Source organism: Drosophila elegans, unplaced genomic scaffold (assembly GCF_018152505.1).
Source record: "Drosophila elegans isolate 14027-0461.03 unplaced genomic scaffold, ASM1815250v1 contig_814, whole genome shotgun sequence".
Classification (NCBI taxonomy): domain Eukaryota; kingdom Metazoa; phylum Arthropoda; class Insecta; order Diptera; family Drosophilidae; genus Drosophila; species Drosophila elegans.
Window position 1 is genome coordinate 18,396,038 of NW_024546167.1, and position 12,830 is coordinate 18,408,867.

Below are 12,830 nucleotides of genomic sequence, written 5' to 3' on the forward strand. Positions count from 1 at the left end.
GGAAACTAAGCCACAAACCCTAGGTGGTATGCCTTTTTAAAATCGGATTTCTGAGAGAAAAGTTATGCAATTAAAGGGACTGGGTTTGGGTAGTTTTTCGACAAACATCCATTTTTGGGAAAAATTGAAAATTTCTAAAAAATCGACCCGAAATTACTAGCCAACATTTAAACCCAGATTTATGGGAAACTAATCCAAAAACCTAAAGAATTAAGTCTTTTCCAAATCGGATATCTGTAAGAAAAGTTATGGAATTAATGTGCTGGTTTTGGTTCACTTTTCTGCAAGGCTTATTTTTTAATTTAAATTTCATTAAATCGCTTAGAAAATCAACACAAAATGTAAGAGTAAAATTTGAATGCAGAATCTTAGAACACTAAGCCACAAACCTTAGGAGGCATGCCTTTTCAAAATCGGAATTCTGAGAGAAAAGTTATGCAATTAAAGGAACTGGGTGTAGGTCATTTTTTGACAAACATCCGTTTTTGGAAAAAATTATAAGGGGTACCATCATCAAAATTTCTAAAAAATCGAACCGAAATTACTAGCCAACATTTAAACGCAGATTTATGGGAAACTAATCCAAAAACCTAAAGAATTAAGTTTTTTCCAAATCGGATATCAGTAAGAAAAGTTATGGAATTAAATGTGCTGGTTTTGGTTCACTTTTCTGCAAGGTTTTTTTTTTAAATTTAAATTTCATTAAATCGCTTAGAAAATCAACACAAAATTTAAGATTAAAATTTGAATGCAGAATCTTAGAACACTAAGCCACAAACCTTAGGAGGCATGCCTTTTCAAAATCGTATTTCTGAGAGAAAAGTTATGCAATTAAAGGAACTGGGTGTAGGTCATTTTTTGACAAACATCCGTTTTTGGAAAAAATTATAAGGGGTACCATCATCAAAATTTCTAAAAAATCGAACCGAAATTACTAGCCAACATTTAAACGCAGATTTATGGGAAACTTATCCAAAAACCTTCAGAATTAAGCCTTTTCCAAATTGGATGTCTGTAAATAAAGTTATGGAATTAAATGTGCTGGACTTAACAATTTTCTGCAACGCCTTTTTTCGTAGCCATGTAAAAAAATCTATTGCATTTGTCTTGCTCCACCAGTCAAACTAACTTAAAACCGTTTTTTCTGCACTCATCTCAGGTGGTAAAAGTGCCTTTAATATCTTCTGGCCCCCACCAATTATCTGTGAGTTATAACTTTTGATTTTGCACGTCGAACTTTAACCAATTAGTAGCCACAACCGCTCGAGGTGAGGAGTCTTTAAAAGTTTGCCGCATGAGTTGGCAGATGCCAATGGGCAACTTTTGCCACCATTGAACGGATGGACAGAAGGATATATAGTGCTCGAACCATAGATGGTATGCAGGTGGTCCAACTGCGATTCCCAACTAATGGCATAAGCCGCTTATGTACCATGTACTCGTACTCGTGCTCGCAGTTTGCTCTTACTTTTAACCCACTCACCAGCAAAAACTTTTTTAGGATTATGCCAGATTTACCCCCAGCACACACATTTATAGCCAAAGCCATAGAAAGAGACGGTTAGGTGGGTGCGAGAGAGACAGGGCAAAAAGCGAACGCTTTATAGTTTCAATATTTGCCTTGTCCTGTTCGGGGAAAATCCCTTGGGCACATAGAGCAGCCAGCCCCGCACGGATTTATAAATGGACTGGCAAACATTTGGCCAAAAACTTTAAGAGAAACAGAGACGGAAAGCTTTTAAAAGAGTAAGACAGACAGATAGAGAGTCAAATGTTTGCTCCGTTTTAAAGGAGTTGAGTTTTATTGTTTTTGGCCAATTAGTCTTGGTCTCTAACCAGTTTCAGCAATCGTCTTCAATCTCTCCCCAAGGTGTCCTTAGCCAGGCGAAATGTATATACACTCGTTTCCGGGCATCCTTGGACAAAGAGAAGTATAATATGTTTTATGGATCACCATAAAATGTGAAATTCAGGAGCAGCATCTGTTTAGTCAGTCAATTTGTTCGTGGGTCGCTTTCTAAAAAAAATAAAAAATATTTTTAAATAAAAAAGTTGATCCTAGCATTAAACAAAAGTAAAGCAATTATATATAAATGCATATTCTGTTTATTTTCCTTTTACTTTGCTTTAAACATTTTTTTTATTTTGTACAGCTCACTGATTCACTCTTGTTCGAATTAATAGTTCTTATAACATCGTCATATTTTATTTTATATAAATAATATATTTCTAAAAAATCCCAAAACAATAGAGTACTTAAAGCTTCGACTTACCCTTGATTTAGTTTGCTTATGTTCATTTTGCGTGTGAAACTGAGAAAGTGAAGATAGCCGGCGAAAATTCCATTTTGCGTGCTTAAGTTGCTTCTAAAATGATTTATGTGCCGAGTTTATTTATTGCACCTCAATGAATACAAATTTAAATGTTTTACAAAATTCGCAAAATTCAACGGTCGTCAGTGGAGGCAGACAAACATCCGGCTGAAAAAATGTTCACTGATAATCGAATTGGAAAGCGGAAAATGAAAATGGAAACTGCCAACTGGAACATAAAATGCATACAAAGCTTCAATTGCTGAAACTTCCCAAAAAATAGATATATATATATGTTTATGTGGATTATGTTATTTATGGTTGACTGGGAAGAAATGGGATCAGCAAACAAAAAAATGTATAGATATAAATTTGCCAAACGGATGCTTTGTTGGGCACAAGAGGATACATTTTGTGCATTCGTTTGGAAGGATTTCAACTCTCCTTCTGCCTGTTCAAACAGATTGCGAATAATGCGATTTAAATTATGCAAGCGGAAGGAACGAATTTTAAGAAAATGAATATAAATCGACATATATATCCGAAAAAATATCTTAATAAGCTCTACGAGCTCTACTTAACTTAATGTTAATTTCTTTAAAAATTAAACCTTTTAATTCCACTCTTCAGTTGAGAAAATATATAGAAGTTCGCTTTCAGAAGTCATGGTTAATTAAATTCAAAACTTAACCTCCGATCTCCTTGCTTGAATATTTATATGTTTCTGGTTCGTTAGTTAAGGAATCAAATATTTGTGTAATTCTTTGGATAGATTTAATGTAGAAATGGGCAAGCCCCATAAAATACTCAATAAACCGCATTAAATCCTCAATAAGCCACTGATAATTGCCCAGCTAAGCTCAATATTAATATCATACAATTTTGTGCTTCAGCTAATCAAATTAAACTATTCTCTCTGTTATAACAACCACATCTGGAAATGGCTTTCATGAAACGAACAAATTATTTCCATCAGTTATTAGAAAACCGCACAAAGAAGCAGCAAGCCAGGAAAAAGGATAACTGAAGCAGACAAGGACAATTACAGGGAGTCCCACTGAAGAGGAGTGTCAGGATGGAAGTGAAATGGCAGGATGACCACAGCAACCACAGCAGTTCATGATGATGAGGATGCTGAAAACTGAAACAGGAGCAGGTCAAGTGGATCTGCAAATGAGCAGGAAAACTAAAGGCGAAATTGTGGAAGAAAGCCACAGATATCAACAAGGCAACTAATTGTCCAGGCTATAGCCACCATAATCTGCGTGATTGGTTAAACATTTTCAATATTTCCTGAAAACAGCAGTTTTCCCTCCACACAGAACTGAATTTCCCAAAGGAAACCCTGAAGAATAAAACTCCCACCACCTTTTCCTTGTTTTCCTGGCAATTCCAAACAATAAGTTGCCATTTTACTGCCGAATGCTTAACCTTGTCCTCAATCGTAAAGGGAGCAGTCGACTCCTATTTTCCCTCGCTTTTCCTCCAGATGTTGCCCAAGATTATTTTCACCATTTTCTTTGTGCCCTTTGTTCGGTTCCCTAGAAAAGGAAAAATTCAGCAGGAGTTTGAGTAGCCGTCTTGTGGGCTGGAGCGTAATCAGATATTTGCGCCACAGGCGGTGGCCAAAAGTAGAAAAATATCCAGCAGAACACCTCCATTACACCAAAAAAAAAGATAGTAAATTTATGAATAGCAAATATTTAAGTGTAAGGACAAAAGTAAATATTTGATTTTGCAAAATAAATATACCTATTTATCGTTCTTTAAATAATTTATTTTGTTTATTCAACAACATCCATAACAATATTATAAATAAATTAAATTCTTATAAATATATTTTTAAATAAATTTTGCACCTTTATGAAATGAAATTCGCCGCCCCATATTTTTATTTCTTTCTGTGCACTCATATTGCATTTGGGCTTTCGACTTCGCCGGGTGTTAAAATAAATGAGGAGCATTTAAGGCCAAATCCCCATGGCCGACCAACATCATTCAGAGTCCGAATCCGAATCGGAATCGATATATGTGTCCTCCGTTCTGCCCCTCTAGCCATCATCTTATTTTTCCATGTCTTGGGAAAACCGTTTCCTGTCAAGCTTTCACTTAATTGGCAGCATTTATCAAAATTTTCTCAACTATATAGCTCGAAAATTGTGCATAAATTTGAGAGTGGTGGTTGGGCCTGAAATAAAGGCATAGAATATGTGGCTTAAGTCCTTAAACAAATACCTCTGCAGCAGAACGTGTCCAAGTAGGAGAAGCCCAGAAATCAGGTCGCAAGTTCCACTTTCCCTTGACTTGAAGCTCCTTTGTGAGAGTTTCCTGTTTGATGTGTTGTGTGTGTGGGAAAACGGGCAAAGAAAAGTGGGAAAATGGTGGGTTCTGGGAACAGAGAAAAGTTTGTAGAGCGCATTTCACTTGACCTCCTTGGAGAATTGAGATCCTAGAAATGCAAATGGGATGGAATATGTTGAAGGAGTAAACAGAGCTAGCTATACATTTACATTGTAGGCCATGGCAAATATAACATAATAGTTAAAGGATTGAACAGTGAACATATCCTCTTAATTGACCCTCTCCTCCAATTAATTATCTCCCATTATGGGTACGGAATTAACACTCCATTGCATTTGAGGCGCTTTAATCGCTGCTCAACCGCAATATTCCCCCTTCGACCCCGAAATTGTACTTCCGGTTCAATTGGCCAACCTCGACAACCGGAAGGATATTGCGCCTACTGCGCAAATTGGGGGCGTGGCCAGTTGCTGTAGCTGGTGTATTGTTAATGAAAAGGCAGTGCAGTGGGATATTTCCTCCCTTTTCCTTCTGCACTTGCACATATGAATAAATTATAGATATCGCAAATTCACTTCGAAATGGAATTTGCTTCAGGAAAAGTAGAAAAATGCATGCATTCCAACACTTACTGCAAAAATGCAAATATTGAAACAGTTTTGAATGGGAGTGCTTCTTTTCCACCCTTTTAATTCCTCCTGCTGTGGAATTCTTAATCCTTGGCTGCCTGGCATTAATAATCCCCCCCAAGTCACATGAGGATTTAGTATCCCAACCTGATTCAAGTTCTCGCACTCGCTGGCATATTTAAAGTGTTTGCAAATCGCGGCAATGGGAATTGCAGAGGGTCAAATAGGGAAAAGTGTGGAGGATGCATGGGGATTTCATTTGGTCAGCTGCACAATTCCAACCAAATTAGCAAACATCAGAGCCAAAAGCATAAAGGCCTCCATATGAGGTCACCGCGGGATTGCTCTGCATTCAAATTGGAATCAGATGAGAGGAATTCAGGATAGTTTCACCTGAAGAACCTGGAAGTAAATTTAAATTTACATTATATAATTATTTGGTCAGACATGATAATTAAAAATATATTGAATTAATGTATTTTAAATCTTAAATGATTCAATATAACGAAAACCGGAAAACCAAAAACTGTTTTCAATCTGCCATATCCACAAGAACAGAGGACATCCAACCAAGACAACCACGAGCTATCCACGTCACAAACAGGAGCAGGACAAACTGGACAAACAGAGCAGACAGCCAACAAGGACGATAATCAACTGGTAAACAGCCGCAGAGTCCACCATCCAATCTCCTCCTCACAAGTCCTTCAAGGACCTCTCTCTTCGCTCCACTGCAGCAGCAATTAAATTTCCCTGATTCAGTAATTGCGTCAAGAACGGACAACGAAATCTGCCACGCCCCATTAGCCCCGCCCAAGAGTTAGTGGTTGCCTATTAAAAAATCATAAATTAAGCAGGGGAAATTGGTGCTATCCTTTTTTAACGTTTTCATTCCACTTGAGTTGGTAAGAAAGTTATTTTGTTGCCAATAAAGTGTTTTTTGATTGCAGTTGGATGTTTATTTCTTTCATTGTCACTAAAAGAATTAAAGGGAAACGCATCTGCAGCCTGTTTTTCCTCTATTTTCATTGCATTTTCATAGTCTCGACTGTTAATTAATTTGCTCTTCTCTTGCTTTTTCTATCCGTTTTCTTTTGGCTCTGTGTTTGTGCTTCTGTGTTGTTAATTGTCTTTTGGAGCTTTATTTAGCTCGATTTTCCTTGGCAATGGACAATATTTCAAACTGTTTTCACTTAGCTGATGAACGCTTTAAAAATTCAGTCAATGTTGAACCAGCAAAATGATTTGGCCAAGGGCAGTCTTTTCCTTTTCTCCCCCTACAACCTCTGATTTCTGATTCTGGCAGCCTTGAAACAGGACTTTCCTTTGCACTCTGTCATAAATTGTAAATAAACTCGGGCACCGCAGTGAAATCACAAGATGAGTCATAAACTTTCGAGAGACAAATCATAAAAACAGGGAAAACACATCAATTTCGAGATATGTGGTAAGAAAAGAAAGGTTTAGAGGAGGTAATATTTTAAAAATAAATAAAGTTTATGGAATTTACCAGATAACCCTAATCTGGAACCAAAAGAATATCTAAGTTCTTAGTGTACAATATTTCCTGCTTTCTATATTCCTCTTCAGCATTCCTTCTCCAAATATTTAAGCAACCTTTTGGCTACTTTTTCCCGCTCATTAATCAATTCCCCATCCCTCTTTTCCACATTCGTCACACCCCAAAGTTCAATCGGAGCAGAAGAAATTTTGATATATTACTAGGGGCAACTTCCGCTGATTATTTCTTTAATTAAAGTAGAACAAGCTTACATCCAGCTGAGAGGAGGAAATGTGGCAGAAATTTAATAAAAATGTCACAGCTGAGCTGTGCGAAAGGACCTTCGCATTCCCGTTTTCAATTTCCCCAAGGACCTTGGCTACCTCCCACGATAATTATGAAATGGAAGTCATTTTTTCAGCTGTCGCCGGGCGAAGTTTTTTCCCTCTGCGAAAATTGACCACTGGGAAAGCTTTAAGGCGGGAAAATGAGGAAAAGAGCAAAGGAAAAAGATGTGAGTGAGTGATTTGCATGATGATACTTCCCTGCCACCAACCACATCCACATGAATAAATTCCAATGGCCAATTTTGGACAAACTTTGTGGCATGTGGAGGGAATCCGGGGTGGGATGGTGGTTTACACGTGGTGCCAAAATCATCCAAAGGCAACATTCTGACAATTTGTGGAAAACAAATAGGGAAAGCTGGAGGAAGAGTTTCCCTGCTGAATTATTCATAAATATACAACGGATTTCCATCTTGTTTTAGGTTCTGTGGTAAACCGATGACAGGCCAGGGAAAATGCGAATACGGATTTGAACGATATCCTGCAAAGGTGAGCTTGACATTGAATATCCTTTGGCGGTGAAAAAGGGAACACTAAGACATTGGACTATGTAAATCAGAACAAGTCAGTTGGAAAGGAATATCCATTTATAAGTATGTGGATAGTTTCACTAGCATATTTAATCCTAATTCCCATTTATATTGTCCATAAAACATTTGAACTTCTGTTTAGTTTCTCGTTTTCAAACCCGCATAATAACTCATTCTACCCTCTAAGTTCCCATCTTCACTCTTTTTATTGTTGGCCTTATCCAAAAACCAAACAATTTTCCCTCCAACCATTTTCCTTTCCCCTCCGAATTCCCCATTTTTCCTCTTCACAGCCGTTTTATGGTCTTGCACTTAGCAATTAACGAGTTTACTTTTTTTAGTGCTGCTCCCAGTGCCCGCATCAAGTGGACATATACTCCTCCACTCCTCTTAGTACTCTCTCCACTTTCCACCAACCTTTCTCCCCTGTTTGGAGCTCCCTTTCTCCACTCTTCACCGCCCGAAAACACCTCCCAGTTGGCTCGTTGCTCTCAATTAGAGTGTCACTTCCGTTTGGAATTTAGTTCGCCGCTAGACAAATTTACCTATGTGCAGGTGCCATCATCCCTCCCCCTGATTTTCCACCCACTTTTCCGCCTTTTCCAGTTGCCATAAAAACTGAACTCGGACACGAACTGCATTGCGGTCTTTTCCTCATCGGGGGATGCTTAATGGAAACAGGATAAAGACGTGGATGTGGATGTGGATGTGGATAAGGATCTGGACTCCGACTTGGAATCCTCTTTAGGTTCGTTTGAAAAATTATTGCACTTCAGAGAGTTGTTAATTTAAGAGTGGAAAGTGAGGGGTTCAAGTTAAGTTCAAGGTCCTTCCAATTCGCTTGAATAACTTTCCTCCGTGTAAATTGCATTAAATTCTGCTCGCGGACAAAGAAAACTTATCAACATTTTCTCCTGATTTCTGACTACAAATGAATGTACATTATTCTTGGGAGTTTTACAACTCCCTTGGACTTTTCCACCGGCTTTCACTTCTTATTTGCTTTCTTTGTGGAAAATGCAGCGGAAATTATTTCTAAATAAAAACTGCAGAGCCAAAGAAAATGGGAAAATGTCAAAGAAATTTAAGCAGTGAAAGGAAGTTGGATGTTGGGGGAAGGAAATATGGCTGTGAAGACTCTGATTGAATTGGTGTCGATAAATCGACAAAAACACGAACAGGTGGGAGAATAAAATCTAAAAGGTGAGGGGAAAGACACAAGTGCTTTCCACCGATGGAGCTCTCATTTCCGGAAAAGGTTCCAAACACATGTCGCTCCTCACCTTTCACTGGCCTTTCCACTTTAATTTTCTTTGCGGCTTGCCCTTGGGTTTTTCATCTTGCTTCTCTTCCTCCAGTTTCCTTAGCAGGAAGTCGACATTAATTATAGGAAAAGTGCCTGCGAACACATTTTCACATCATTAAAAATTATTTATGTGGGCCAAGTCGGGGATAACAGGAAGCCAGGGATACAATTTAAACAGAATTTATGTCTATCCTCGCCTGATATAAAGGTTTCATGGAATTATAAGTGCTGCGAAGAAGTTGTGAATCTTCAGGATCGTTTTGTCCATTTCATGAAAATTTGCATAATTCGCTGCGAATTTTGTGGCCACCGTTTAACGAGCCAAACAATTTGTCAACGGACAACCTCGAATTATTCATGGGTAGCCAAAAAGACAAAAGGACAAAAAGGCAGTACAGGTGTGAAAACTCTGCCTGTGGAGAAATCAACTTTTGTCTCTATGAATTTGTAATCGGGAGAAGTCCAAAGTTAAATGGCATGGAAGCAGACGAGAATTTAATTTCAGAAAAGCAAAGGGGCAAGTGGCTGAATGTCTGGGAATCTAATGAAAGTGAATGAAATTATTCATGGTCTGGATGGAGACTCACATGCAATAGATTAACATTTGTGACAGGGTTAAGTATATTCATTTTTATACAATAGGAAACCCACACGTGGTAATCCTTTTTATGTTAAAAAAATTGCAATCGAATGTTGAAGGCTGAATACAACCAAAAATATATTAGTGGTCATTTAGGACAAACATTGGACAAAAGCCAAAACACATATGCAGCAGCAATGTTAAACTTAGGATACAAATAGAAGCTGTACAGAAACAAGCGATATATTACCAAATGGGAAAATTATTTTCGAATTAATTGGCCAATACCAAAAGCAAACAGAAATAAAAGGGAATAGGAACATTGCATTTGCGGTCATCGCTAAATAATTTAGAGCTGCGGCAGCAACCACTTTCCCACCGAATTTGCCCGCTTTTCATGATGATATATGCATTACCCCGATATGCAGAACTAAGCTATTTAATCAACAAATTATACGGACAAACAAAGTGTGGGCGTGGCATCGGGCAATGACAATTGAAAATGACAACGTGGAAAATAGAAATGACGGCTTTAATTTCGCGGATAATGGAGATTCCGGTGAGAAATGTCAGTTGATGAAACGAAAATGAATACAAAGCGGGTATTGTGCTTACGGCCTTTCATTTTAATTTGATCGATTTCGTCGTCACGGCTCGAATTTCATTTTATCATATTTGGCAACTTTTCAGCTGGATTTTCCGTCGCTTTGCCAATGAGATTCTGACAATATCCTGTCATAATTATTTTAGACGACTTTCCAATTTTTCTGTGGTTTTTGTGTGCTTTTTTCTGGATTTTTTGTGGTTCGAGAGAATCAAACATTGAAAGAATAATGGAAACATTTGAAGAGCTGTATATTTTCAAAACAAATTGTAAATTACCTTTTGATTAGTGGCATTTCCTTTTCAGAGGCTATTCATTGTTTTGTTTATCTAAACGAAGATTCAGTGTTTCTCTTTAAGCGTTGAATAATTGTCTCAGGGCAGTTGGCATCTCAATGCACGAATTCTGAGGGATTCCAAGGATGCCCATCATCGCCTCAATCATCATCATTATTCTCATCGATGAATTCGCACGTGACCCAATGCCTTACATTTCTCTTCTCCTCGATTTCCCCCAATCCTTCGCTGGGAAAACAAAGGAGTCGGAAAATGTCAACAAACACAAGCGGAGAAATCGTGAGCAGGATAAGAGAAGAGCGAGACGGGTAGAGGGGGAAAGTGGGCGAAAGAGAGGGTCTTAAGTCAATTCGCCAAGTGAATATTTTGTGTCGCTATCGTACTTTGCATGCGTATTTTCCAATCCCACTGTCAATATGGTAAGGCAGAGATAGAGATGGCGATAACAGAGGAAAAGAGACAGAGACACACATGTTGGCTTTTACCGAATTCCCTTCTCACGTAGTCGTAAACCATTTTTAGGCCAAAAGCGAAAAAGGCGATAGAAGAAGCGAAACCGAGACTACAAATTTTCTCTGGTAGCTGGAAGATGTGCCTCCTAGGCCTCCTCCCACTTTCGCCCAAAGAGAAAGGCCTTTCTCGAGACTGATGCTTCTTTATATCGGGCAATTCTTCCCTGAGGCAAATACAAACGGGAAGATGGAGAATGTAAACCTGAATTGAGATGCACGCGACATTTCAACGAAATTAAAAGAAGGCAAAATGCCATGAATGTCCTTCAGAAAGGGGAGAAAAGGAGGAGAAGCCATCGAGCTTGCCAATTTAATTCGCTTCTGAATTCCAAATTCAGTTGCTGGCTTGTGGCCAAATCATTTACAATATTTACGGGCCAACAAGAGAAGGAGATGGAAGCAAATCTTGGCCAAGGAAAAGTAGGGCAAGAGGGATGGAAAATGGGGGAAATTCAGTAAGAGGATAGGTATGAAATTAATATGGGATATGGAAACATTCAAATGCAAATACGAAAGTCAGGAGAATTATGCATTGAACCAGGAGTGATGCCAATAATTTGTAATGAGTTTCGAAGTTACTAGACCATGCACTAATTCCAATCAAACAGATGAGATCGAAAATTCAGTAGGTTTATAAATACAATATAATGTTCTTAGAATATTAAAGGTGCAATAAATGACATGTTAGTGAATGTAAATTATGAATATGGTTAAGGTTTAAGGTTCTATATCCCAATTCCTAATATTTAACATTTCCGAATGTCTAAATATGCATTAAGCTGCCATATCTGCCCCCACAAATTGTGGTCCACACCTAACCCTAGGTCTTAAACTGATTCATTTACTTAAAAATGTCCACAAGCTTAACTTAAAATCATTTGAAAACTTTCAGCTAAAATAGCAGTGAAACTGAAGGAAAAACCAGTTTGTGTTCCAAAAGAAGACAGACTATGATAACTTCTCTAATAAGTTTCTCCTTCCCTATTAACCTGAGCAGATTGTTTCGGCCCTAGGCAGTTTCTTAGCCAAATTTAGGGGTTTCTTGAGGGAAGGGGATACCTTAATGAATGGGGATTCCCTAAGTTATACAGGGATAACGAGAGGATGTGGAAGTGGGCCACATAATTCCTGGACCACTGACAAATTTGAAACTTGCACCGCGAAATTACGCGGACTGATGAGCAAAGTTGGTCCACAGGGACATTCGACATTCAACATTTTTCCGTTTACAGTCACATTCATAGAGAAGAGGAATTGCCCACGGAGAAGTGGAGAAAGCCAGGGGAGATGGATAGCTGGGGAAGCGAAAGAGAGGCCTGCTCAAGTATCGTGTAAATGGCAACAATTTCTGGTGAAGTGAGCAGCATATTTTGAATTCCACCCGCATTACAATACATTGTACACTGGGGAAATTGGGTCTAAAAATATATTTTATAGAAAAAAAACATTATATTAAAATATATTGTATGCCCCTAAGCAAAAACTGGTAAAGCAGTATATATATTTAATTTTATTGCATTAATAGCATGCCTAGTTACACAAAATTTTTTTTTAAATGTTGTTTTTGTTTTAGTCTAATATCCAAAAACTCAACAAAACAATTTTGAAAATCTGATTTCGTGTCACTGTAACACACCCACTTGAGGTTTATAGTAAATGTGGCTCACATTATTTAGATCTTCATTGTTTCAAATTTATTTCTCAACAGACTCATATTTTAATACAACTTTTTCTATTTATATCTCTTCATCCATCTCTTTCTTTTTATTTTAATGTGTGTATGTGTTTTAATGTGTGTTATTTTCCTCTTGGCGGATATTTTTGCCATCCTTTTTTTTTGGGTGCTTTTTTGGTGCTTTCAAATTATTCGGTGGTTGGAAATAAGTCATGGGGAACAAGGGAGAATCTCCCT